Source organism: Myotis brandtii, unplaced genomic scaffold, assembly GCF_000412655.1.
Source record: "Myotis brandtii unplaced genomic scaffold, ASM41265v1 scaffold112, whole genome shotgun sequence".
Lineage (NCBI taxonomy): Eukaryota > Metazoa > Chordata > Mammalia > Chiroptera > Vespertilionidae > Myotis > Myotis brandtii.
This window is the reverse complement of record NW_005353838.1, coordinates 13942710-13948802: the sequence shown is the minus strand read 5'-3', so window position 1 is coordinate 13948802 and position 6093 is coordinate 13942710. Positions and strand designations below refer to the sequence as shown.

Sequence of the window (6093 nt, the reverse complement as noted above, 5' to 3'; positions counted from 1 at the left end):
TACTATATCAGTCTCTAGTCCTCTTCACAATCCTGTTCAGTCTCACTTGCTGGCTCCATTTATTTTTCTCCCCCCACCCCCTTAAAAATTAGAGTTCCTTAGGGCTTTGAACTAGGACTTATTTTCCTTTTAAAAAGTACTCTCTCCATAAATGATCTCATCTATTCCCATGGCTTAAAATAACATCCATATTTTGATGATCCCAAATTTGTATTTCCAATCTAGGCCTCTCCTTGGAGGTTGAATTCACTATACAGTATTCAGTATCCTTCCAGTTTTTGAAAGATTGTTCACTTTTGGGGTAGACTAAATGTAAAAATGTAAATGGATCTTACGTGTTTACCTGGAACTTGAGTGTCATCATAGGCTTATCCTATTCTAACTCAAGTTGTGTTCTACCACTGATTTTGCCAATTTTCCATGTAGCATTCTAATATTTAAAAAAGACTTAAGAGCAAACAAAAAATGTCAACCAATATTTGCATACACTGATATCATTTTCCATCATCTACTATTTAAGTATAAGTCAAAGGACAATAAATTTCTAAAACAAAACCAAAAAACTCACAAGTCCTTCAGACTGTGTAAGAAAATTAAGAAGAATTAAAACCAATCATAAACTGAAATTGTTCATTACATTAGTATTTTTCTGCATAGAAGCAGAAGTTCTTTAAGTGACTCTAAAAGGAAAGATAAACTTATCTTTAGTTTTGCAGAGCAGATGCAATTGAACATGTGTGAAGTGCATTATCACAGATCTGGCAGGCTAAAAGATGAATCTAACTGGATGTGAACAGCAAGATCAAGACTGTAATTAATTTTTCATTGTTTCCTTTTTGAACTTTTCGGATCAGTTCTGTTTCTGGCATCTCTTCTGCTGACTACTGGAGACATCTTATGTTTCATTTAGGCCTGTCCTCCTTACTCCTTTGCAATACCAAGTTGCAATCTCTGGCTGAGTCTTAACTCCTTACTTCTTTTACTACAGATACTGGGATAATGTTGCTCCATCTTTTCCCTATTGCCTTTCCTAATCATTTTTTAGTGGAGTAAATTTTCATATCTGGTGGTCTTTGGATGTAGGACAACAGAACTTGAAGTACTGATTTAGCATATATGTTATTGCCTATCCTTTCTATGACCACTGTTAAACAACAGTGAAATCTCCTATTGTCCTTTTCCATAGTTCTTTACCCAAATTGGTCCCTTTGTTTACATTGTAGTCTAACCATATACAGTCTTTTAAAAAATTTAAAAATGACAATTCCTTGCAAAACTCCATTAATTTCCTATTTACATATGTCTGACCCTTCCCAAGCCTAACCCACTTTTTCTCTTTCTGCATTCAATTTGTCAGAATGTAGCAGTTTCCCAAAGGAGAGATGGAGGACAGACAAAAACAATACTTGTCTACTACACTATTCCCAGACTGTTTCTAAGAGAAATTTGGTCATACATACCTAGTAGTACCTGGTTTGAAGTCTGATAGGAGAAAAAATGTTGCAATTGTCTTTAGGAATAAGAGGAATGTTACCTTTGACAGGAGACATCCTAATCAAAGGGCTTTATCCTAAGAATCCAAGAAGATGCCTTCACCAGTTTTTCTCTCTTCTTGCCTTAAGTAGGTAAGCAACAGCAGGCTGGGTCAGCTCAGTGATTAAAAAAACAAACTGAAAAAAATGTTCATGATTAGCAAAAAGCATTACAGAAATAATATTCTAGTTTCTGGAGAAAGCAAAGCTAAAGAGAACCCCCTAAAAGAGCTGGTATATAAGTCAGGGGAAATTATGGCAATATCTAGCTGTTAACTGAAGAAAGTTTAATGAAAGGACTATTTACGAAGGTTTGGGCAGGGGTAAGGGACTCTAGGAGAAACTTCAGATCATGTTCACTGAATGCATGACAAAGGTATGCCATCCAACTGGTCTTCAGTGACACCACAGTCATTAAGAGTATGCATCAACTTTGGAGTCTGATTGATAAAGGATCCAATACTAGCTTTACCACTTTCTACGGGTGTGATCTTTGGCAATTAAAAAAACTTACCTGAATTTCAGTTTCCTCACCTGTAAAATGAAGATGATAATATTTCAAAGGGTTGTTGAGACAGGTAGATGGAAAAATATAACTTAAATAGTAGCACCTGACAGTGCTCAAACACTTGAATGTTAAATTTAATTATTATTCCTGAATTTATTTTTAGTAGAGGTAATGTTGATCAAAAAGCTATTATATTTATAATCAGGTTTTGCTGTAATAAAAAATAAAAAAAGCTTAAGTAGAAGTTTTTCTTTCATACAAAATCCAGATCTAGAGAGGTCAGGTTTGGTATGGCAGCTCTGCTCTAAAAAGCCCACACACCTCCTATGTCTGTTTGTTGTTGTTTTTTTGTTTTTGTTTTTTTGTTTCCTATGTCTATGTTTTATCATTCTTAGTAATTGATCCTTGTCCTCATGGTCCAATGTAGTGGTCATTGCATCCTTGTTACATGTGGCAGAATTAACTAAATGGAGAAGAATTGGCAAAATGAGAGCAGCAGCACTCTTAAGGAAGGTTCTTGAAAGCTTATATTCTATTGGCCAGAACATTAGTCATATGGCCATACAAGGGAAGCTAGGAAATGTAGTCTTTATTTCTAGGGGAGAAAGAGACAATAGATACCTAAGGATAATCCATATTGTAATCCTTGTCACAGTCAGGAACTATTTCAAGTTATCTTTATTATCCTCAAGTCCTCCAAAGTCACCTTTTATTCTCCCATTTTTTCCTGTATTTCTTCTTCTCCACTGAATTTTCTCCCTGCCTTAGCCTACATATTTTCTGTTCCACTTCTCTTTTTGGCTTTATTTTCAGTTGTTTCTTTCTTGTATGTAATAAACATTCGTATTATTTTCTTTCACTTTTCTACTATTCTGCAATTACTAAAGTTTACCTTCTGTCTAAAATGTCATTTTCTACAAGTTTGTAAGTCCAAGACTTCTTATTCAAAGCCCAAATGTAAATTATTCTAAAAGGGCCCTCAGAAACTGCTCTCTCTAGAACAGTGGTTCTCAACCTAGCCCTTTAAGTACAGTTCCTCATGTTGTGACCCAACCATAAAATTATTTTCGTTGCTACTTCATAACTGTAATGTTGCTACTGTTATGAATCGTAATGTAAATATCTGATATGCAGGATGGTCTTAGGCAACCCCTGTGAAAGGGTCGTTCGATCACCAAAGGGGTCATGACCCACAGGTTGAGAACTGCTGCTCTAGAACTTCTCTTTTAGACTTGTATCTCAGGGTGACTTATATTAGACTTCCTTATGTATATTCCTATGCTCACCAGGATATGAGTTCAAGGAGATAAAATCTGTATCTTATACAGCTTTGTATCTTCTTCTAGAAAATGGGACTTTGCACATTTGAAGTATCTGTTTAACTGAAAAATATTCTTTAAGTCCAGGATTGTTATTATAAATGTTTGAAAGTTTTATAATACCTAGATAGAAAGCTATATGCCATAGATTTGTTTCTGAAAATCTGTGAGTAGAATTTTATAATTGAATTATTGTAAAATATATTTGAGGGGCACAAAACATAATTATATTATAAATTTTTCTATAAAGCTGACCTCACTCTTTCTCCTATTTAAATATTTTCCAGATTGGATTTTCAAATGCTTACTTTCCTTACAGTGGATACCATTATACTTGTCTCAACAAAAAATAATTATTCAAACATAGATATATAACTTCTACTGTATATAAATTATATCTCAATAAATTTGACTTTTATAAAGTTATATATTAATGTTCACACTTTTTTAGACATACTGGTCTATACTAGTTAAATTTACTAGTTAATTTTCTAAGACTACTATAAATATGAAGCTATCATCTACTTTCTATATTTCTCTGAAGGCTTATAATAATTTTAATAATCTCTGAATATGTTCTAGGGACAAACTTCTTAACTGAAATGAAACTATTTGAAAATCTTTGTACCAAAGGAACTGTGAAGATTATCCTTATATAATGAAGGAAATAAAATCTTCAATGATGCTTTTTAAAACTTAGTTTCCTAATCATTTCAAACAATTATGCTTTTCTGGAAAACTATACCAGGAAAAAAAATCCATAACAGAAGCAACTTTTCATAAGAACTTTATAGGATGATTCACATGGTATATTTTCAAAGACTGAAAAACATAAAGGAAATAGAAAATGACATATTCATTATAATTGCCATAAAATCATACATGCATAGCAAAATATATGATTATTGCTCACATATTATAAGACACTCACAATACGTTTATACTACATATACAGGCAAACTTCAAAAGGGTTGGATCTTAATAACAAAATGCTTTTTGATGTAAAATGTAAAGAAATGCAAAAATTGTGAATTTTTGCCTACTTTCCAGACCTAATTTATTTTGAAAAATAAATTTTTTATTTTAAAAATATATATTCTTATTGATTTCAGAAAGGGAGAGGAAGAGAGAGATAGAAACATCATTGACGAGAGAGAACCATTGATTGTCTGCCCTCTGCAAGCCCCACAATGGGGATCGAGCCCACAACCCCGGCATATGCCCAGACCGGAATCGAAGTGTGACCTCCTGGTTCATAGGTCCACGTTCAATCACTGAGCTGCGCCAGCTGGGCAAGACCTAATTTCTTTTAAACTTAAATAGACATATTCCAATCAGTGTAGGGCCAATATGTCTAAAAATCAGTTGCAATAAAAATTGAGTAATGAGACCACTCTATTGGGGACTGAGTTATAAGCAGCAGAAGCATTCAAGTTCACATGAAAACATGATGGTGGTCATAGTTGTATTCAAATTATAATATGGTACTCTTTTCTTGTTTTCTCTATACAGCACTTTTGAAAAACTAGAAAATGATATAACCTTTCACTGGTGGGACTCTGTAATTCTTCCTTTAGTAATATATCTTTAAAAATATGTCTTTATTGATTTTAGAGAGAGAAGGGAGAGAGAAACATTGATCTGCTACTAGAGATGGAACAGGTGACCTCTCCTCTCCCTGCATGAAAGGACGCTCAACCAACTGAGCCACACAGGCCAGGGCTAGTTAAATTTATTTTGATCCCGGAAAAGAGCACATTCAACACCTTCCAGTTTTCTTGCCTGGCTGCCCTGAAGTCCTCATGAAGCCTGGCTTTTCCAGATTTGTTTTCACTGAGCTCCAGATGCTTGCTTCCTCTAAATTAAAATCTTAACCAGCAGGTTGGAAAGTAACCAGATAAATTAACCCCCCCCAATGTGTCATTGACTTATAATAGCTCAATAGGTGATCTCTCTAGTGTGTTTGTATTTTTTTGAAAAAGAAATCTTTAGGCATAAAGCCTTCGTACAGGGTGATGAAGTTCTAGAGAACCTCAAACACGAGCACAAGGCCAGGAATGACTGCCTTTCTGGCGGATGTAGGACTCTTTCAATCAAATCTATTCAGTCCATTACCTTTCTCTCTTTGGGCTGGTAAAATGAAGATTTCCACAGGAAAAGTACATACACTAGCTTTTAAGATGTTTTAAAAACTCTTCGTCACAATTTCCTTTTCATAGAGTGTTTTGATCAATGCAATGATAGCTTATTTACTCTCAGAATGTCTTTTATTGAAGGTGGAAAAACATTCTGTCACTCACTTAAAATCCATGAAAATAATAGAAAAGGTTGGCACATCGAAGGAAATGAACGCCCAAAACATCAACGCTTGAATCATCTTGGCTGGAATACTTAACTCCAGTCGATTTACCCAAATCCATGGTTTGTTAAACACCTTTGGACCCTGTCTGATCCATGTGAGCAGAGGGAACAGACTGTGGAGCGTGGCTGGGAAGAAACAGGGGGAAAGAACCGTGAGATGAAAAAGTAGTAGAATGTTTCCAAGAAGGGGTGGGGTTTAGGGTGGAGGCCAGAAAAGAAAAAAAAAATGGGATTGCCCCTCCGTTCATTGAACGAACATTTATTTTTTGCCTCCCGTACGCCTGGGCCTCCCGGTGGCGACCTCTCCGGATGCGCGCTCCTCGCGGACAAACGCCGGGCTCGGGTTATCTCGGGACCGGGAGCGGCTTCCGAC

At 35.4% G+C, this 6093-nt stretch overlaps 1 long non-coding RNA gene across 2 annotated transcripts; it reads right to left on the bottom strand.

The window, feature by feature from the left end:
- Positions 1 to 4130: 4130 nt before the first annotated feature.
- On the bottom strand, positions 4131 to 6087 carry LOC106727587. Of its 2 annotated transcripts, XR_001363817.1 has the most exons (3): positions 5978 to 6087; positions 5660 to 5846; positions 4131 to 4181 (listed from the first exon to the last, which is right to left on the bottom strand). It is a non-coding gene; the product is annotated as an uncharacterized LOC106727587 (long non-coding RNA). The 2 variants fall into 2 exon arrangements; XR_001363814.1 differs by lacking the exon at positions 4131 to 4181 and having other exon boundaries at positions 5608 to 5846.
- Positions 6088 to 6093: the final 6 nt, after the last annotated feature.